Below are 23,750 nucleotides of genomic sequence, written 5' to 3'. Positions count from 1 at the left end.
GCGGGTCTCTCCTACTATTTATGTAGGTCGGGATGTCTCGGACGGGCTGAGGAGATGGGTATCTGATGGGAGAAGGAGGATGTCTGACCGGAGAGGCGATCCTAGTGCCGTTTGGACGGACTAAATTTGGTGGGGGCCTCTCGGCCCTGCCAGCTTGATGGTTTCGCGCTGGGCGATCTGGACGAGGAATTGGACGCTCTTCGGGGACGGGCTGACGTCTCCGGATCTCCTTGGCCCTCCTTTGGGAATTTCCCCTATCTCTTCCGGGTGTCCTCGAGGAAGGCTGAGAGCTAGGGGTTGATGTCCTAACTGAACGGCTGTACCTGGATCGATTACTCCGGCGAGACTTAGGATCCTCGCCTTGCCTCTCTCCAACGTTACCGTTGGTTGTGAGAGGGGGTAGTCGACTCAGAATATCCTGGATTTGCTGACCAGCTCCTGCTAGCTGGCTCCTCAGTTGAGCATTCTCCATCTCCACCGCAGTATAATAACCTGGATTCAGATTAGGTGGCCGGGGCGTCGAACTACCAGTGTCGTCTTGGCCGGCCGGCTGCTTTCCTGGCCTTTGCTGGACTTCAGGAACTTGCTCCTCGGGGAGGGCAACATGGTGGGCCTCCTGCCCATCATGCTGTTCTGTCTCGTTGCCATGTTTGGATCGAGTGGTCACCATAGTTGTATGTTTGTGGTAGTACTAATTGGACTTGCTCTCAATGAAAGCACCAAACTGTTGACGCGGTTCTTCGGCAACAGGTAATTAAGAGAAGAAGAGAAAGAGATTAGTACTTAAAAGTAGAACCGCCGCAGATATGAAATCTTTGTGAGAAGAACTAGGTGACCCTAAACACGTTTTTTAAGTGGTTCGAAGGTTAAAATCCTTCTACTCCACTAGTCAATATTATTCATCTTTTCTGGGTAATTGGTTTACAAAATATATAGTTCTTACAAGACTATTTTTTCCAACCCCTATCAATTCCCAGGGTCTCCATATTTATAGGAGAAGGCACCTGGAAATTGGTAGGGAGGTCATCCCGTGACCTTACCATTTGTCATATCAAGTCTGTTATATTCATGATTACTTCCTAAACCTGACACACAAGTGTGGTCTAATCAGTATGGAAGGAGATAATGGGCCGCACGGCCCAACCCGTCCGTGGGTGTCTGAATACGCACGTTCCTGCGGCGTGTCCGAGAAGTCAGGGGGATATCGGACACGTGATGGAAGGATTATGCACGTTTATCTTGCGTGTTGACTTCCCATAGGGTCAGAGCTTCCTGAGAAGCTCGCTACCGGAGCAATCCATAACCCGAGCTGATTCGTCAGTGGTCGTCGGATGTTGTTCCCAGCTCCTGGAACAACAAGAGGGAGCAGGAAACTCCATCCCCTCGAGCTAGAAAGGGCCCGTCTTGAAGATAAAGCCTCTGGCCTGTGGGAGCCTCGGGCTAAATCATGTTTAGTCCGAGGATCGTCCTGCTAAACAGCCCGTGGGAAATCCAGGGCGTACACCCACCTATTTATAAATTTTAAGATCATGTCTAGAAAATGTGTCGATTGTCTTGAACTTTTTAATTTTACTTTGATATGTAGAAGCATGATGGTTATCCATCAGGGTCAATGGTTGACTTTGCAAGCGACGCAGATGGGTCTTTGATTTTAGCTATTAGTAGCTTGGCGTTTCATTCAAAGGTTTCACTTCTCACTTTGAATGTTTGATTATTTTATTTCTTTAAATTTGAGTAACTTTAAAGCGACACTCTACGATGATTAGTTTTTTATGAAATAGCAAGAGCATGTTTTGTACAATCACCTGAAGCGTATGTGGATTTTAATTAGAGGAAATAGTCTAAATACAATAGTTTATTATTCATGTAAAAAGTGCAATTAACTGTAACCAAAATTATTTATAGAACCTAACTGCAAAATTTGGAAAGCTACACCAAAATCTATGATTTTCAAGATAAGGCACTCTTAATTTCATTGGTGGTCAATTGATGATATAGATATATAGGCCTGATTGCTAGGATAATGTCAATCCCATAATTTTATCTCTCATATATGGGGTTATCTCACTTCATTAATACAGCTATAATTGACGATTTCTTATAACATTTGTTGATTTTTTTAGATATTTACAAGAAAGAAGACTCATGAATGTAGGAATTTCTCTCTTAATTTAAAGTTGTTTGCTTTCAACCACTGTTTAAGATGAATCACTCTGCATATGGTTGACATTTGTCATATATATACTAGTGTTTACTGAGATTAATTTGTTTGAGAATTTTTGCACTTTTTCTTTTTTAGTTCAATTAGTTGTCTTCTCAATGCCTTTTTTTTTCTGCTTTGGCACAGGACTTAGCAACTATGGTAAGTGTTCATTGCTTGTGGCTAGAGATCCTGAGGATAGAACAGATTTAGTGATAACTCTACATAAAGATATTAGCTTCAAGAGTTAGGAATATGAATAGAGCTAATGTACTAGAGTTACTTGCATTTCTTATAATAAGGTACCTTCTTAGTGCTACCACAATTTATTTAAGATTCAGTTAAATTATGTATCTGTGGTTGTACTTTTATCAATTATTTATGATTGTCCAAGCTTTTAATTTGGCTGATTTTCATTCCAACTAGGAGGATATCAAGGTTCCCAATGAAACAATTTTATCAAATCTGACTGAGAAAGTTCATTTTGTCAGCATATAAATAAACAAAACAACATGCGCCCATTGTTATTCTGGTATAGTATATATCATGCTGATTACATAGCTCTTTTAAGTTAATTTTAAGCTAATAGTATATAATTATACCACTAAGCGTAATAAATTCTTATTAATTAACCATAATGGTACAAGAGCACACATCATGCATGCCATAGACTACATATGCATATAATATGCCTATAAAATCTTATTTTATATTTCTATTTATATAAATTTAAATATATATATATATAGTACGTACTAAGGAAGACTTTAATTATAACAAGGGTTTTTAAAATGAACTTAATTAGAAAATTACTTATCTGACATAGTGTTTGGAATTTGTTTTGTTTTTTCTAATTAGCTTGGTTTTAAATATTATTGATAAGAGCAGAGGTTTTTTTAGTGCAAGCTAATATGGTATTGTGATTTTTGATTTTTTTTAATATTTACCAAATTGTCCGAACATGCTAGTTTTAATATTTTCAAAAAGAAAACTAAACATGATTATTCTGTCATTATTTTTTTTAATGAAAGGGCAATGAAAGATGGCAAAGAAGGACATTTTATGATTGTAAGATATAGGTTATCATTTGTGATGCAGGTGTTGTTTCATTTTTTTTTCATGTTACCGATTCAATCTTTTTCGTTCAAAGTTTGAAGAATAATATTTTCTTATGAAATTTAGTGTAAATCTTTTGTAAAATTGTGTTGTGCAAGGATCAATTTGGAAGGACATTGACATAGAGTTGAATTTTAAGGATTTTTTGTGCTAGCAAGATTTTTTATGAGCAAAGCATGGTCTAAATAGTTATCTGGTTTATATTGCAGGTCCCAGCAAAACCGAACTACTGTCTGGTGCTTTACATGTTGCTGATTAGCCTTTGAATAAGAATTCCTTGTTAGCTAAATTCGTGGATGGAAGTGACATGTTTCGGGATGCAAGATTCAAACTAATTCCGAGTATTGTAGAGGTATGAGTTAGATAAAATTTAACTATCTGTAAGGTATTTGTGCCTTAAGATCTGTTTTTCTTCTACCACACGTAGTTGACTCAGTTAATGTCTTAATCAATGGTAAGGGATGTTAGATGGTCAAGCGTGCTGCTGGGGAAAGCTGTCACTTGCAAATATTTTAAACAAGACAATTTTATGGAGGTATGTCACGTTAAGTATTATTTATTTCTTTAATTATTTTTAGTGTTACACTAAATAAAGAGAAGTTAAGTTTTGAGTTTTACTGAAGTAATATGATAATGATGCCTCTCTGCTGTGGGATTAAAGTTATCACCAGTTTGCCCTAGTAAACCTCTTTTTTTTTCTTTTCTCTATGGGATACTAAATTGCAGAAAATGACAGCTTAATTGTCTATTTTGCAGATTGATGAAGGCATTGGATCATCATCATTTGCAAGAGGTGTCATTGGCCTTGTCTTGGGATATGTCACAAGCTTGGTGATTGGCCTGGCTATTTTGATAGTGGTTTGTGTCTTGATACTAAGGGATATGTTTTCTGTTTATCAACTAGCATTTCTTCATTTCGTGTGGTCTGTCTAGTTATAATTTAATTTCAGACCTTTAGAGAAATATGTTGTAGAAGGATTTCTATGTACATGATCCACTATTTTAACTATCAAAATACTTTGTAGTGGACAATTAGAAAGATGTTATAGAGAGGAAGCTTGGTGACATGACAGTGGAGTTCTAAATATGTTATTTTCTCTTTTCTCATCTTTTATTCTTTCAGTTTTTTAACTTTCAATTAGTAGATTTTATAAAGCTCCTTTGATTTGGCTGGAGTAGAAATTTGAGATATTTAGAGATTGGTTAGCTTACATGTATTTTATTTGACACAAGCATATTACTTTCATGATTTCAAAATAATAATTCATTTTTCTCACTAAAAGAAGACTTAAAGAAAAATAATTTGCATTCTTAAAGCTTTTGGAATTTAGGATTGCTCATAATTCCTAGTCCTACTGTTCTTTCTCAATATTTAACTCTCTCAAAGTCTTGCTCGCAACATGTATTTTTTGGCTGGTTTGTGTTGTAGCTTGTTGCATTAATTAGCTAGAAAAGGAAAGCCAGACTTGTTCTGTTCTACTTCTAGTTTTATTGATGTTGTTATGTCTACCATTTCTCTTGCTTCTGATGGTACATTTAGGTTTACGTCATCTATGTTCATTCCATTTGTACTTCCTTTGATACTTCTACATATGCATGTGCTTTGGTTTCCTCTGTTTTTATAGCTTCTTTTACTGCCGCAATTTTCAACTTTTATGTTGGATGACTAATTATAAACAATGTTTAGTAAACTCAAAATTATTTTTTTGGAGTATGGGATCCAGGAATAGTTTAGGTTAGTGATAGACATGATAACTTAAGAAAATTTAGTGATTTTTTATGAGAATCTTTGGTATGTTGATATTTAGTGTTGGTATTGGGCTTATTGGCCATGGTTAGTGTAACGCCCTAAATTCTCATAGATTATCGAGAAGACAACGTTAGGTCATAATTATAAATATTGCTCTTTTATTTAATAAAAACTTAAAAATAAATACATGGATACATGGTTTTATAAAAATAAAATACTTGTATTTAACATAAAAATGAGCAACATTTAAATAAAACAAACTTTAAAAAAAAATAAAAATAATTTGGCCCGCTTGATCTTGCTCGACTATATGGTCCCCAACGAATACATCATGAACCTCATAGGTTCCACTCGCCACCGACCTTTCTATCCTTAATTTCGTGAAATAACAACATCATAAGGAGTGAGCTTCTAAGCCCAGTAAGGAAAATAGAAACAAGGGTTAGTCATATAATCAAACATAACATATATTCACCAAAGTCATACAAACACAACATCTAGATCATATCATATCTTAAGTCGTAATTCTAAATCATAATCTAAGTCATAAATCATAAATCATACTCTAAGTCATAAGTCATAGGTCATAAGTCATAAATCATAGGTCATAAATCATAACTATAGGTCATATATCATAATCATAACTAAAAATAACAAATCAGATATAATAAAAAGATAAATGCTTATACAGGGGTGGCAATTACGCCCCGGACAAAAGTCCATCATACACCGGACATAGGTCCGTCATAAAGTTTTGGCAACCGAGCCTATCGGACATAGTCCGTCATACATCATTGGACACCTTAGGTCCAAACACACTTACCCCTTTATTGTACCTGAAATGTTAGGCCATACAAACATAAACTATATCATACATTACATAAACTAGATCATAATACTAAACTATTTAATTTTCCTTACCAACACCGGAATAATTGAGAACAAATGCGGAACTTGGAATACTCCTAAAACCAGCAATAAAAATAGTGAGTATTTATAAAGGACAGAGATGAAAGGAATATAACTAAACCACCAAGAGGAAACTTACCGAAAAGACACCTTAAGTTCAAAGAACTTAAAATCCTAACCACAATACCATAACAAAAGTTAGAACCTGAATGAAAACTAAAGAAACTAAGGAATCGAACAGAATGAAACTTAAGAATAAGGGTACCTCAATTGACCTTATGGATTAGTCTAACTCTAATACCAAAACACTCTAACCTCACTTCCCAAAGTGTTTTATAAAGCTTAAGAATAGAAAAGTTTTTTCCCAACCCAAGTGTTTATCACTCTTATGGTCTCACTAGCACCTTGGAGTCTGATCATAACTGAAGAGTAAGTGAAAGGGCTGAGTCCTAAGTCCTATTTATAGAGTTCTAGGAATAAATATCTTCTTTTTGGCTTGAATAAAAATAATGAATTTTATTGAAGATATTTGAATATTCGTCAGTCAAAGGCTTAGGACTTGGTCAAATTCTTCAGAGAGAGGTTTAAGGAATCAAAACTTGATTTTTAAAATTAAAAACAAAAATAATAAAAACAAATAGAATCTTAGGGCCTGTTTGGCATTGTTTTCTGTTTTTTGTTTTCAAAATTTTGTTCTCAGAAATGAGAACAGAAAACTATTTTTGTAGTTTTCAAAAAATAAGAGGTGTTTGGTTAATGTTTTCTAAAAACAATTTTTTAGTTTTATTTTTTTTTAAATCTTAAATAAAAAAATTAACAAATATATTTACAAAGAGAAAAATATTTTAAAAGTTTGTAATAAATAATGAGATAAAATAATTTGAAAGAAAAAATGATGAAAAATAAGAAGTAAAGTTATGAAATTTTTTTTGAGAACAACAGAAAACAACTTTTTGTTGTTCTCAAAATTTTCTGTTTTTTGTAACTTTGTTTTTAAAAATTGTTTTCTGAAAACAATGCCAAACACCCCCATTTGTTTTCAGAAAACAGTTTTTAGCTTTTAAAAACAAAAAACAGTTTTTTAGTTAAGGTACCAAACACCCCCTTAACTTCTAACTCCCTAAATCTCGTAACTCTAAACTCATCTGCAGTAAAATCAACATAACTGGAGTTACACGACTCCAATTTAGATTCTCTTTATACCGTTAGAAAGATAATTCAATTAACTACAACTTTCTAGAAATACTATTTTTCAAAATTCATAATATAACTGGGTAAAAAATAGGTTAGAAGTAACAGTACTCTAAAGTTACGGGAAAATCTATTTAATAATCTAAATAACAACCTAATCCACAATTAAATAAAATCGTAACAAATGTCATGCTCCTAACAGATTCTGGTGAAGACTAAGTCTTATATTTCCCTTATTTTATCATTAAAATAATAATTCCTTAATAATCATGCATATGACAAGTGTCATAATCCTATTGGCTCTATCTAAACCTTAGGAATAACCATGCTCATGACACGTGTCCGATTCTTATTGGCTCTATCTAAACCTTAGGTTATAATAATTATCATATTAATAACCAGCAATATTAATCAAACCTTATGTTATAATTAGTATTCTTAAACTATAGGTTAAACTTATAAAATTCACAATTATTGCTATGAGTTTCCAAATAAGTCCCGGTTTGAACCAAAATCCACGGAATCTAAAATACTACAACTATTACTATCTAGCTAACTAAGTAAAATTCTGGGACGCTACAATTCTCCCCTACTTAAAAGAATTTTGTCCTCGAAATTTACTTACCAAACATCTCGGGATACCGCTCCCTTACACATTCCTCCAATTCCCATGTGGCCTCTCTTTCTGTGCCATTGCTCCACAAGATTTTAACCATAGGAACACTTTTGGACCTTAACTCCTTAGTTCCCCATTCTAGAACGCGTACTGCCTGTTCTTCATAACTGAAATCTTGTTTTAACTCTGGAGCCTGGTAATCGAGCACATGAGATGGATGTGATATGTATTTTCTCAACATGGATACATGAAAAACGTTATGCGTTTCAGCTAATGATGGCGGTAAAGCCAACCGATATGGTACATGCCCTACTTTGTCCAATATCTCAAAAAGGACCTATAAACCTTGGGCTTAACTTTCCTTTCTTTCTGAAACGCATAATCCCCTTCATCGAAGAAATTTTGAGAAAGACTTGGCCGCCTACTGAAAACTCAACACTTCGTCTCTTCACGTCGGCATAGCATTTCTGACGACTTTGAGCGGTAATCATTCATTGTCTTATCTTTTCTACTACCTCTGTTGCTTCTCTTACAGCCTCGGGTCCTAAGTATCATCTTTCACCCACCTCATTCCAATGAAGTGGTGATCGACACTTCCGTCCATATAGCATCTCATAAGGTGCCATGCCTATCGTCGCTTGATAACTATTGTTGTAAGAGAATTATATTAATGGAAGATACTTGCTCCATGCTCCTGAGAAGTCTAAAGCACACGCTCTCAGCATATCTTCTAATATTTGTATGGTGCGTTCTGACTGACCATCGGTTTGAGGGTGAAATGCCGAACTTAGTTTTAACTTAGTGCCCATTGCACGATGTAAACCTTCCCAGAAATTTTATGTGAAAACCGATCCTCTATCAGAGACTATTGTCTTTGGAATTCCATGTAGTCTCACTATCTCCGCCACGTAAAGCTCTGCGTACTGCTCAACATTATAAATTGTTCTTACTGGTAAGAAGTGAGTAGATTTTGTGAGTCTATCTACTATCACCCAAACAGAGTCCTGCTGCTTGGTGGTCCTTGGTAATCCCGTCACGAAGTCCATCACCATATCTTACCATTTCCATTCAGAAATCTCCAATGGTTGCAAAGTTCCAGCGGGTCTTTGATGTTTGGCTTTAACTTGTTGACATGTAAGGCATTTCGCTACAAATTCTGCTATGTCTTTCTTCATCCCCGACTACTAGTACATTGTCTTGACATCGTTGTACATCTTGGTCGATCCTGGGTGAAGTGAATATGGAGTAGTGTGCGCTTCCTTCATAATACTTTCTCTTAACTCACCATTATCGGGCACACATATCCAATTCCTATATCATAGCATCATGCCTTCTTTTGTCAAGGAGAAATCAACATTCTCTGAGCTTTGTAGTGCTGCCTTCATCTTAAGAAGAAACTCGTCTTCTTGTTGTTTCTCCTTTATTTCCTCCATTAGAGTTGACTTGATCGTGAGGTCAGCTTGTTGTCCAGTTATTAGCTCAATTCCGGACCTCTTAATATCATCTTGTAAGTGTTGAGCTATCCCCTTAAGTGTTGACAAGCTTCCGTAACTCCGCCTACTAAGTGCGTCTACCACGACGTTAACCTTTCCCGGATGATATAAGATCTCACAATCATAGTCCTATACTAACTCCAGCCACCTTCGTTGCCTCATATTAAGCTCCTTCTGCGTAAAGAAGTACTTTAGACTTTTGTGGTCTGTATAGATTTCACACTTTTCTCCATATAGATAGTGCCTCCAAATCTTTAAAGCGAAAACTACCACTGCTAACTCTAAGTCATGGGTCGGATATCGATGCTCGTACTCCTTTAGTTGTCTCGAGGCATAGGCGACCACTCTTTCGTCTTGCATCAAAACACATCCAAGTCCCTGCTTCGATGCATCGCAATATACTACAAACTTTCCCTTATCATTTGGGACGCATAGAACTGGGGTTGATATAAGCTTGTCCTTTAACGTTTGGAAGCTTTCTTCGTATTTCTCCGTCCATACAAATTTATGTTGCTTCCGTGTCAAATTTGTTAAGGGAGTAGCTATTCTGGAGAACCCTTCAACAAATCGCCTATAGTATCTTGCCAATCTCAGAAAACTTCTCACCTCCGTGGCAGTTTTGGGTTTGGGCCAATCCTTCACTGCTTCAATCTTGGCTGGATCTACTTCCACGCCATTTTTAGACACAATGTGTCCTAGAAATGCCACCTTCTCTAACCAGAATTCACATTTCTTAAACTTAGCGTATAATTGATGACCTTTGAGTCGTCCCAACGTCAGTCGCAGGTGCTCTTCATGCTCGGCTTTTGTTTTTGAGTAGATCAATATGTCGTTTATAAACACCACAACAAACTTATCCAGGTAGTCCTTAAATACAAGGTTCATAAGATCCATGAACGCTGCTGGTGCATTTGTTAAGCCAAAATACATTACCAGAAACTCATAGTGTCCATATCTAGTCCGAAAAGCTGTCTTTAGGATATCTTCTTTTCGTACTCTTAGCTGATGATACCCTAACCTCAAATCTATCTTCGAGAATAATGTAGATCCTTGTAGTTGATAAAAAAGATCGTCTATTCGAGGTAAAGGGTATTTGTTCTTGATCGTCATTTTATTAAGTTCTCGATAGTTGATGCACATCCTCATACTCCCATCCTTCTTTTTGACAAAAAGCACTGGTGCTCCCCAAGGCGAATAGTTCAGTCGGATGAAACCCTTGTCTAAAAGCTCCTACAGTTGTATCTTTAACTCCTTTAGCTCAATAGGCGCCATTCTATAGGGAGCGTTCGAGATTGGTGTCGTCTCAGGTGCCAATTCTATTTCAAACTCGATTTCCCTACTCGGAGGTAATCCTGGTAGATCTTCTGGAAACACCTCGGGAAATTCGCATACAATAGGTACATCCTTTGGTTTAAGCTGCATCTCTCGTGACTTGTCCACCATACTAGCTAGAAATTCCTGGAAAACACTATTGATTAATCGCTGATCTTTGAGAGCTGAGACTATCAGCATGCGAGTTCGAGAAACTTCTCCTTTGAAAGTGAACTGCTCTCTGGCTTCTGGTTGAAAGTTGATTGTCTTACCCTTACAGCCTATTGTTGCCCCATGTTTTGCTAACCAATCCATGCCTAAAATTACATCATAATTCTTAAGGTCTAACTCGATCAAATCTACTGGTAATTATTTTCCTTCGATTCTAACTACAATGTTACGCACCCCCTACTAGATAGCATTCTTTCCCCTGAATCAACTTCACGTCACGGGCTATCATAGGTTTCAGTCCCTTCCCGAATCTTTGAATTCTTAGCATCTCAGTGGGTACCATGTCCGCTGCGAACTTAGCCAGCCTATCAAACATCCTGGCATAATCTGTCACAGACGAATTCCCTTAAGTAAGCACTATGAATTCGTCCACCCTTGTGGCTAGAATCGCAGGACTGTAATACTTCTTGTTGAACACTTGGATAAACTCATCCCAAGTCATCACGTTCACATCTCTAGTCTGCTTCACTATATCCCACCAGATGTGGGCGTCCTTCTTTTGCAAGCTTGAAGCACAAGAGACTCGATCTTCGTTTCCCAGCCGCATGTGTTCTAGTATGGACTCCACCGATCGAAGCCATTCTTTTGCTTCTATTGGGTCAGATCCACCGTCAAAGTTCGGTGGTTGCTGCTTCCTAAAGCGTTCATATATCGCCTCGTAGCTAGGGTCTACCAACTGTAGTAATTGCGCCAGAGGAACAACTTGTTGCGCCACTTATTGTTGTTGCCATGAGTTTATTTGAAACCTTTCTTTCCTTCTCCTTAGCTCAGCCCTAAGACGGGCATTCTCTTTTTCCAAATTTCTTGAGTAGCAGCAGCTATCAGATCCTCCACTACATTGGGTGCCTCTGGCCCTCCTGGGGCTGCTGGGAATTCTTCATAGGTAGGGGTGGCAGCTACTCTTCTTCCTCGTCCCCTTCCTCGACCTCGGCCCCTGCCTTGGCCTCTACCTTGGCCATTTAGTCTTTCAAATCTTCTTGGTTCCTGCTCCATGTGTCTTCTCTGCTTCCCCAAAAGAGAAAAGAATTGAAAAACCAAGACAAACAAAACAAAAGAGGGTACAACTTAGCCTATTGCACTACTGTCTATTAGGTCCATCTATCTATAAAAACTACCCTATTACAATTACGTCCAACCCAGGTAAATGGGCCTTAACAATTGAATCTTCCATGGAGGAGGGCTGGGTTCAGCATATCGTACCCACTACTAAGGCCCCCTAACTTCCACTTGGACCCAAAAGACAGGAATTTGAACCCTTTCTTTATTAATTGTTATTTATTTGAAATTGGACCCAATCTAATAATGCAAAGCAAATGAGCCTTCACAAATGGGCTAACCCATAAGAGAGGAATTTAAACTTTACACTTTCAATTGAATCCAAAATTTTCTTAACACTTACTAAACAATGAAACAATAATAAAAGCAAATAATATGTAAAAAAACAACTAAGGAAAATATTCTAAAACAACATATAATAAAATTTAACGATGTGTTCTTATATGCGTCTAATCTTCCACATCGGATCCATCATCATACTCAGGGTTTGGTATTTTTCTTATAGCTTTAACCTTTGTCCATTGGGCTAATTTATGAAAATAACACAAGAAAAGCATTACGAACATATTTGGAAAACAATGTATATACTTCCTTGGTAATGAGTAGGTCCTTTGTAGCTATCGTGTGTATTTTGTGGGAATGTTCAGGACCAATATAGTCGTGGCTTTGATACCACCTGTAATGCCCTAATTTCTCATAGATTACCGAGAAACACAACATTGGGTCATAATTGTAAATATTGCTCTTTTATTTAATAAAATTTTTAAAATAAATACATGGATCCATGGTTTTATAAAAAATAAAATGCTTGTCTTTAACATAAAAATGAGCAACATTTAAATAAAACAAACTTTAAAATAAATAAATAAATAAATAATTTGGCCCGCTTGATCTTGCTCGACTATATGGTCCCCAACGAATACATCACGAAGCTCTTAGGTCCCACTCGCCACCAACTTTTCTATCCTTAATTTCTTGAAATAACAACATCATAAGGAGTGAGCTTCTAAGCCGAGTAAGGAAAATACAAACAAGGGTTAGTCATATAATCAAACATAACTTATATTCACCAAAGTCATACAAACACAACATCTAGATCATATCATATCTTAAGTCATAATTCTAAATCATAATCTAAGTCATAAATCATAAATCATACTCTAAGTCATAAGTCATAGGTCATAAGTCATAGATCATAAATCATAGGTCATAAATCATAGATCATAAATCATAGGTCATAAATCATAACTATAGGTCATATATCATAATCATAACTAAAAATAACAAATAAGATATAATAAAAAGATAAGTGCTTAAACAGGGGTGGCAATTAGGCCCCAGGAAAAAGTCTGTCATACACCGGACATAGGTCCGTCATAAAGTTTTGGCAACCAAGCCTACCGGACATAGTCCATCATACATCATTGGACACCTTAGGTCCAGACACACTTACCCCTTTATTGTTCCTGAAATGTTAGGTCATACAAACATAAACTATATCATACATTACATAAACTAAATCATAATACTAAACTATCTAATTTTCCTTACCATCACCGGGATAATTGAGAACAAATGCGGAACTTGGAATACTCCTAAAACCAGCAATAAAAATAGTGAGTATTTCTAAAGGACAGAGATGAAAGGAATAGAACTAAACCACCAAGAAGAAACTTACTGAAAAGACACCTTAAGTTCAAAGAACTTAAAATCCTAACCACAAAACCATAACAAAAGTTAGAACCTGAATGAAAACTAAAGAAACTAAGGAATCAAACAGAATGAAACGGGTACCTCAGTTGACCTTATGGATTAGTCTAACTCCAATACCGAAACACTCTAACCTCACTTCCCAAAGTGTTTTATAAAGCTTAAGAATAGAAAAACTTTTTTCCAACCAAAGTGTTTATCACTCTTATGGTCTCACTAGCACCTTGGAGTCTGATCACTGCTGAAGAGTAAGTGAAAGGGCTGAGTCCTAAGTCTTATTTATAGAGTTCTAGGAATACAAATCTTCTTTTTGGCTTGAATAAAAATAATGAATTTTATTGAAGATAATTGAATATTCGTCAGTCAAAGGCTTAGGACTTGGTAAAATTGTTCAGAGAGAGGTTTAAGGAGTCAAAGCTTGATTTTTAAAATTAAAAACAAAAACAATAAAAACAAATAGAATCTCTCGTAACTCTAAACTCACCTGTAGTAAAATCAACATAACTAGAGTTGTATGACTCCGATATAGACCATCTTTATACTGTTAGCAAACTAATTCAATTATCTACAACTTTCTAGAAATAATATTTTTCGAAATTCATAATATAACTAGGTCAAAAATAGGTCAGAAGGTACAGTACCCTAAAGTTACGGGAAAATCTATTTAATAATCTAAATAACAACCTAATCCACAATTAAATAACATCGTAACAAATGTCATGCTCCTAACAGATTCTGGTGAAGACTAAGTCTTATATTTCCCTTATTTTATCATTAAAATAATAATTCCTTAATAATCATGCATATGACAAGTGTCATAATCCTATTGGCTCTATCTAAACCTTAGGAATAACCATGCTCATGACACGTGTCCGATTCTTATTGGCTCTATCTAAACCTTAGGTTATAATAATTATCATATTAATAACCAGCAATATTAATCAAACCTTATGTTATAATTAGTATTCTTAAACTATAGGTTAAACTTATAAAATTCATAATTATTGTTATGAGTTTCCAACTAAGTCCCGGTTTGAAATAAAATCCACGAAATCTAAAATACTACAACTACTGCTATCTAGCTAACTAAGTAAAATTCTGGGATGCTACATTATCTACTTAGGATTTCTAGCTTTTTGTCTATTATGGTTTTCCTCATGATGAGCTTTTGGTTATTGAGGAAAAAAAAATGGTTGAGTTTTGAATTAAATGTTGGTTTCTGTGTGTGATACTAGATATGTATTTTTTTTAAAAAAAAAACTACATAATTTAACAATGAAGTGTAGATAATCACTACAACAAAGTGAAGTAATTGTCACTTAAAGTTCTTATTTTAATACTTTTCCATAAACCTTGTGGAAAGATTTTAAAGCAAGACCTGATTTTGTTTTGGGATTTACTCTTTTAAATTTAGTGGCGCATGATTGAATTATGAAAAATGCTAAGAGACTACATGTGCTGAACACTTTCTCTTCTGTTGAAATTTTCTGGCTCCTTTGTTTTTAAAGAGAATGTTCTTTCATTCTTAAAGAGTTTTGGGTGAGAAAATTATCTGCATTTAAATTGTTGTTCTGATTTTTGTATTGAATGAGCTTTCTAAATAATTGATTTCTTACTATTAATTAATCAAGCTTTGTGTGCATACAGTAGAGAAAAATAGTACTTGTGAAATAATTATATCATCAGCGTTGCTTAGTTTATTCTTTATAAAAGAGATTTGATTTCTGCGTTCAATTAAATTGGGTCCTTGACTTTTTTGAGTTTGGAAATACATTATAAAGTTTGATAGAAAATTTTTTTCTGGAAAAGAGAAATCAGAGGGAATTTCCATTTCTTTTGTATTCGCATTTGTGATTGTCCTTGGCTTTGCATTTGTGATTGTCTGTTGTTTATTTTTTTTTTTGTTACATATTGTTTTTAAGTTGCTTAAATATTGTTTATTTTGTTTTTTAGTAGCTGAATTTAAGTTAGAATGAGCGGAAATGATGATGATTATGAAAATGATGATTTTTTTGGACATTTGAGTTGGAATATGTTTCTTTATGTTAAGTTTGAACCATTAATGAATATAGTTTATGATTTTAAGACTCGTAACAAGTAATTTTATGAATTTTATGGTTTTATTGTATCATTTAATTTTAATTTTGTATTAATCTTTTAGGTATTGATTATATTCTTTAGGTTGTGGATCGAATTGGCGAGGAGCATTGCAAAGTTAATCAACTTAATTATTAATTGCAAGAGGTATGGAAGTATGTTCTCTTAACTCTTTTAATAATATCATACAAATGTTAGAGGAGTTTGAATATCTTAAATATTCATTCGTAGAGAAGTAGGTTCTGAGATTAAAATTGTGTGCTGCGGTGATAACGGAAGGTTGAAAACTTGTGTGTCTTAGAGAAGTAGGTTTTGGAAAATTTGTTTGTGTGTTGCAGTGATATAAGGAAGAAAAATTATTGTGTGTTGTTTGAATTTTTTTACTTGGTATTGATAGATGGTTAGGTAAGCTTTTATATGGGAAATGATGTCAGATTTTATCTAGAATTATGTATTATCTTCTTACAAATAGTGTTGTTCTCCAAACTATTTGGTAGCCCTGACATTAATTCTGAATAAAACAAAGTAGCAGAAGTGGAAATATACCACTTGTTGCATACAATTCTTTCCAATGGGATAGTTATAGTGATTTGGGTTTTTCATGGAATAGGTAGTGAACCACAGTATAAAGCCAGACAAGAGATCCAATAGGGAATCCAAAGTTGAGGCAATCACAGCTAGTGATTTGCTCTCAATTGAAGCATAAATTTTCGCTGCAAACAGAACTAAGTTAGCTATGTTTGATGCATTCACTTTCAACCTCTCACTCTTTGCTAACCGCTTCACGTCATCTTGAAACAAAGCATAAACAAATAAATAAAAGTGTTCAGTAATAGTAACAGTAGTTAAAATAGGTTCATATTGTCACATTTAATACAATTTGAGGCTTACTCATCAAATGATTATGTGCTTATACAAATGAACTAAATACACTCAAAAGCAGTGCTATATATCTGTGCCCATTCCTTAATGATCACTTAATCTCCTTTATTTTCAAGTAATAATTGTCAAATGAGACATAAAGAAAATTAAAATTACTTTGCACTAATTAATAATTTTGATTTCAAAACTAATCTAAGATGGCAATAACCTCAGTTAGACTTTCAGGGAAGCAGCCCATTTCAGTCATGATCTCCATCTCATTGAAGCCTTCAAGAAGCCTTTCTTATTATTTATAATATTATGCAACTTTGTATTGTTTCCCTAAATATATACAAAATAAATGAATGAATGAATTGTGTACAAATTTCTTTAATAGTTCCTAGAAATCATATAAATGTTATAAGGTTCTTTGTGTCCAACATCACATGATGTGTTTATATGTTGATAAATTTAAAAATGACTCTTTTTTATTATAATTTAATAAGTAATATTGGATTCTATAAAGTGACATTTTATGTGATGTTCAGTTATGTAAAGTCCTTTGGTCCCTCCTTCTTCTCATGCATTAGCATTTCTCAAACTCTCTTCTCTCACTCATCATCCCTTTAAAAACCCCTTCATTCTCATCACCAGGATATGTTTTCTGCAGGTAAAACAAAATTGTTATCCCATCCTCACTTTCCTTGTTAAGATCATCATCAGTATAAAGGACATCTTCTTTGTAGTGTGAAGTCAGAATACTAATGAATTCAGAAATTACAAATGTTTAATTTAACTAAAAGAAAGAGGACCCCATCAAAAAGAGAACAAAAATATATTAATAAAGAGGATATATCATATGATGAAATATTATTTAGAGAAGAGATTTTATCATGAAAGACAAACTAACTTTTTTTTTCTTTTCCTGCCTCTAGTTCTGTACTGTACAGTAGTAAGTAGTTAAGCTATAATATAAAAAATTTGCTCTTGACTTATACGATTATCTTCATATATGAGTAATATAGTTTTAAAAAATTAGTTAATTAGTTCTTCAATTACAACAAACCTAAAGGATAACATGTCACAATATTTATTTGATTGCTGCATGGACCAATGTGGCAAGTGATTGAGCTCCTCAGTCAAACTTTAACTCATGCACCAGAATTAATAATTCATCAAAAACTTTCACAATATTTACTATAATATAATGCATGCTTTTGTAGCTCAATTTAACCACCGATCATTCTATGTATTCTAGCTGCCTTTAAACAGTTAAATGTACTAGTATTATAACATATACATATATATAAATCATTCCAACAAACAATATATGTGTATTATATGCACGAGTGACTAATAATCCTATCATATTGGAGACATAAAAAACTATAGTCACTTGTATTGATTTTCTTTCAAATTAAGAATCTAACTTTCTATTTAGGAAATTAATATATATTGAGAAACAAATTTTTTTTTTCAAACATACAGTGCTATCACAAAAATACATAAAGTCAAAGTCATAAACAAACATGTGTCTAATTTTCTACATATAATTTTTGAGTTAGGCAAGTCAACCCTGTAAATGACCCATTTATTAGGGCGGTAGAGCAACAACAAGTTAGGGGCAGTCCCACAATATTCTACAATCCAACAATATTCATTATCCTAAGGTAAATCTTCAAATTGTTTTCTTTCTTTTTAAGGAAACAAATACAAAAATTAATTTACTGTTTTCAAAATTAATTTTGCAGAGTGTTGGAGTTAAAAAGGCCATAACTTTACAGAAGCAAGGAATGCTTGCTACTTGCTCGATTGGTCAGATGCAATTATTGTTGAAGGCCATTGGGATTCTAGTGATCCAGACTTAGAGGTGCACGGAAATCCTCTTGGACCAGATTTTATGCGTGTATGGGTTGATGTTGCTGTTGTGCCTGGTACTTATTTATTTCGTCCTAACTATGCGATGCTTACTATACGAGAAGCTGTTGGTTCAATAGTTGCATGGCCTTCTCAAAAGGTTATTCCAAGAGGTATTTATTTGGTTATTTGATTATATAATGCTTGTTCAACATTAACCGATATGCAATCCAAGATTACGATAGCATTATTGACTATTTTAGATGAATGATATGATATTTCATGACCTCATTAGTTTTTCTTTTATATTTTATTTATCAGATTCAACAAGTCAAGTGCAAAAGAAAATTTGATTTGGAAGGTTTTGGTGTGCTGACATTTGGAAGATCATGAACTCCTACCTTTACTTTTGAATATGCAACTGTTTAAGACTATTTTGTTGACTATTGTGAAAATGTTTTGTTTATGTTAATTAGATAGTGTTGAATATCTTGAGACTTTTGGATTATTTTTTAGATAATCTTGAATGTATTTTGACACAATTATTTGGTTATATGTGTTATGAACCATATAATTGGTACTCAAAAATATATTTGTACAATGTTTAGGGTGTCTTAAGTTTATTAAATTAAGCGAGTTTGAATTAAAGAAATAAAAAATAATTATAATGTACATGTTTATATAATAATAATTCAAGCTTATCCAAATATTAGAATAATACAAAAAATGTGTTATTGTATCTTTTACAATAACACTGGTTTATAAGCATAAAATTATGTTATGCAAACTATTTACTATAATGCAGAAAGTGTATCATAACACTACTTTATAAGTACAAAAAAGTGTTATATAATCTACTTATAAATAGCATAATGAAATACTTATCTAACTATTAAAATAACACAACAAAAGTGTTATCGTAGGCTATACCATAACACATGTCTATAACTATGGAAAAGTGTTATGCAAAGTGCTCCGACCTACTATAACACCGCTTTCCTTAACACATCAAAAAGTGTTATGGTATATATTTGATAATACTTTTTCGGTCTTATTGAAAGTATTTTTTCTTGTAGTGGCAACATTTTATGAGCCTTTGCCAAGTATGCTGCCATTTTTGTTCCACGGGCCTGGTATTCCCCAAGAATTTGGTTCACCACGAGTTGGGAATCGCTAAATATCTCGAGATCTTTGGCCTTGAGCTCTAGTGCCACGCAAAGTCCAGCAATTAAGGCTTCGTACTCTGCTTCGTTATTAAAGGTGCTAAACCCGAAGTGGAGAGAACTATGCACTCTATGCCCATCGGGGGAGACCAAAATAAGTCCCGCCCCTGCGCCATTCTCGTTTGAAGACCCATCCACAAACAACTTCCACACGGGTCCGACCACTGGGGTGCACTCGATGTTGAAATCGGTGAGTACTTGTCCTTTTATTGCAGCCATCGAGAGGTAGGTGATGTCAAACTGACTTAACTCCATCGACCACTTGAAGAACCTTCCTAACAATTCAGGCTTTTGAAGGACTTGTCTTAGCGCGTGGTTCGTGAGGACTTTAATTGGGTGCGCCTAGAAGTAGGGTCTTCGCTTTCGAGAGGCCACCATTAAGTAGAAGGTTAACTTCTCCATCAGTGGATACCTAGATTCTTCCCTGAGGAGTCTCTTGCTGATGTAATAGACGGGGTGCTGAACGCAGCTTTCCTCCCTAACTAACACGACACTAACGGTGTCTTTCAACATAACCATGTAGAGTAGGAAGGGCTCTCCTCCATTGGCTTAGACAGGATCAGAGGGTTTTCCATGTGCACCTTGAGCTGTTGGAACGCCCGTTTGCACTCTTCTTTCCATACAAATCTCTAACTCCGTCAGAGAATATTGAAGAAAGGGACGCACTTGTCCGTTGCCTTGGAGAAAAAATGGATCAAAGCTGTGATCCTTCCTGTCAGGATTTGAACATCTTTATGCATTTGAGGATAAGGAATTTCAATTAAAGCCTTGATTTTTTTGGGGTTCGGCTAAATCCGCCGAGCACTTACGATGAAGCTTAAAAACTTGCCGGAGGGTTGGGCTTCATCCCGAATTGGCAGAGCACAAGGAAGACCTCAGCCAGGTCGCCTACATGATCTGGGGCAGACTGAGACTTAACCAACATATAGTCCACATAGACTTCCATGTTCCGCCCCAACTGGTTCTTTTACATTCTATTAACCAGCCTTTGGTAAGTGGTGCCGACGCTCTTTAACCCGAAAGGCATCAAAATGTAACAATATACACCCTTGTTGATTCGAAAGCTAGTGTGCTCCTGATTAGCGACGTGCATGGATATTTGGTTATATCCCGAGTACGTATCCATAAAGGACAAGAATTCATAATCGGAGGTGGCATCGACCATCTGATCTATCTTGGGGAGTGGAAAACAATCCTTCAGATAGGCCTTGTTAAGGTCAATAAAATCTATGCATGTCCTCCAAGTGCCATTTGGCTTTGGCATAAGGACAGGATTGGAAAGCCACCTGGGATATTGGGCTTCTCGGATAAACCCATTGGAGAGGAGCTTGTCAACCTCAGCCTTGAGGGCCTCTTTTTGAGTTTAGTCAAACTTTCGTTGCTTCTACTAGACGGAAGCAAAGGTAGAGTCGACATTCAAGGCATGGCATATGATATTTGGATCAATGCCATTCCTGTCAAAATGTGACCATGCAAACACATCTTCGTTTTCTCGGAGGAAGATCACTAACGCTTCATAGATCTCCATTTTCAAGCCTCCCACGACTTTCACCTTCCTATCGGGGGTGGAGGTGTCTAGGACGACCTCCTCTATTTCCTCTATTGGTTAGATGGACTTCTCCTCTTGAACCCTTGGGTCTAACTTGTTAGGTCCCGAGTACTACACAACTCGTACCACATAACTCGTACCTCTGGGGTCTCGAAGCTTTCAGAGACTTCCTCGCTCACCATTATCACGGGAGCCTTGAGGGACACATTGTAGCATTGTCTCGCCTCTTTTTGGTCACTGCGGACTGTGCCGATCCCTACATCCATGGGGAATTTCATGCATAGATGACAGATGGAGGTGACTGCTCCGAACTCCACCAATGCTGGCCATCCCAAAATGGCATTGTATACCGAGAGACAATCCACCACCATGAGGGTCTAGTACTTAAAGGCCTGGCGAGGTACCTCTCCGAGCGTCAGTGGGAGCTCTATCTGCCCCATTGGGATAAGGGCTTCTCCTGAGAACCCATAGAGTGTCGAGGCGCACAGGGACAGGTCTGCTGTAGTCAGCCCTATCTTCTCAAAGGTTGATTTAAATAGAATATTCATCGAACTCCCGTTGTTTACCAGAATTCGTTCCACCATTTTCTTGGAGATTTGGCTCTCAATCACCAGCAGATCATGATGTGGGAAATGCACTCTCCGAGCATCGTCTTCGGAGAACGTTATGACTTGGTTAGTCATTCACGATATTTGGGCAGGTAATTGGGCCAAAGCCATTAACTCATCGTAGTGATTCAAAGGTCACGCATACCTGTTCTGCGAGCTTCATGAGGTGCCCCCCAGGCGAGGTCCTCCTAATATGGTTCCTACCCGCCCATTTATTGGAGGAGGCCCTTGGACTGCTGGATGCTGGGGACCTACAGGAGTTGCCGTCAGGACCTGAGGTGTGGCAGGCGGGACTGCCGGTCCAGCCACAAGTGGCTGTTGTTGACGCGGTCCACCTTTAACATACTGATGGAGGTGTCCCAGCTTTATGAGGTTCTCAATCTCATCCTTGAGCTAGCGACATTTGTTAGTGTGATGCCCTATGTCATTGTGGAAACAACAAAATTGGCCAGGGTCCCTTCTATCCATGTCTCTTCGGATGGGTTGTGGCTTTCTGTAGTGCACGTGCTATGGTGTGGCCACGTAGATGTTCTATCGGGAGTATACCAAGTCAGTATACTCTGAATACAGTGAGACGTTTTTTTGGTTGATGCGACTCCCTTCTTGGACTGTGTGGTTCCGCTTCCCTTGAGTTTGCGACCCTTACCCTTCCCTCTGCGCCTTGTGCCATTTGGAGCTTGACTGGATTCAGCTGGCTAGGGTGGCGTGACAACTCCACCGCTAAATACATGCTAAAAAGCACTGTATCCAGTGGGCGCTGCCCTAAACCCTGCCAGAGACATACTAAATCCCGAAGCAGGCATGGCGCTATAACCAGAAGGAGTGGTGCTCTGGCCAGGTTGGGCTCCCAACAATCCCTACTGAATGTGAACATAGCGGGAGTATTGGATCCCCGAGGACATGGGGCCAATAGTGGCTGAAGTAGGGAAAAGGGCAGACGCTGTGAACGATGTATTCTTTAGCCCGACAAATGAAGTCATTGAGATGCCTACATCCCCTTCACTGGAGATCATCCCAGAGTGGGGATCCCCCGCGGATGCTAGCCTGCAACGCCATCAACTGTTGGCCATCATCGACCCTCTTAGTTCTTGCTGCTTCTTCTTTGAAGCATTTGATGTAGGCCTTGAGGGGCTCAAACGGTCCTTGCTTGATGTTGGCCAAGGTGTTGACCTCAAAGCTTAACTTCCAAACCCCTATGAACTGTCTTCGGAAGGCGGATGATAATTGTTTCCACGTCTAAATGGACCCTAGTTGGAGCTTCGTAAACCATTCATCTGCTGGTCCTGTCAGGGTGAGGAGGAACATGTGAAATTTTGCATCGTCGTTGACACGATGCACCGACATTAGCCTGTTGAACTTGGAAAAATGGTTCGTGGTATCCCAACCACCATCATAAGCTGGTATGGACAACATCTTGAATCCCAGAGGTAGCGGGGCCTCAACAAGGTGAGAAGCACATGGATCTACCTCCTCATATTCTGAGTCAGGCTCGTGGCCTTGTCGCCTGGCCATCTTGAGCATTATTTGCTTTAGACTTTCTAATTCTGCTTGGAGCGGGTCGCGATCCCAGTTGATGCTCTGTGCAAGGCAATCCTTTCTCCGAGCATTGAGATTGTCTTGGAGATTTAACATGCCTCTACCAACAGGTTCACATACTCCGGCCTTATTACACCTCCGAGCATTGAGGTTGTCTCGTAGGTCGGCTTGTCCTAGAAACGCACTGTTATCTTCTGGGTGGGCCACCTCAGTTTCTCCAATAGACTCGTTTTCATTTACCGAGATAGTGATGCCCCGTTTCTGATTCTATGGGGCATTCCTTGAGAGATTATTCCTGTGGGACTACTTAGGTCCCAAAGGGATACCAGATCCAGGCCTCGCGCGGTCTGTATGAGCGCGTCGGGGTAGAGGGCCCTAAGCTCCGCGGACATTGTCTTCCTGGCGGTGTCCTCGGGCCCTTGCTTCATTTCCTTTA

Source organism: Humulus lupulus, chromosome 7, assembly GCF_963169125.1.
Source record: "Humulus lupulus chromosome 7, drHumLupu1.1, whole genome shotgun sequence".
NCBI lineage: Eukaryota > Viridiplantae > Streptophyta > Magnoliopsida > Rosales > Cannabaceae > Humulus > Humulus lupulus.
This window is presented reverse-complemented; position numbering follows the sequence as displayed.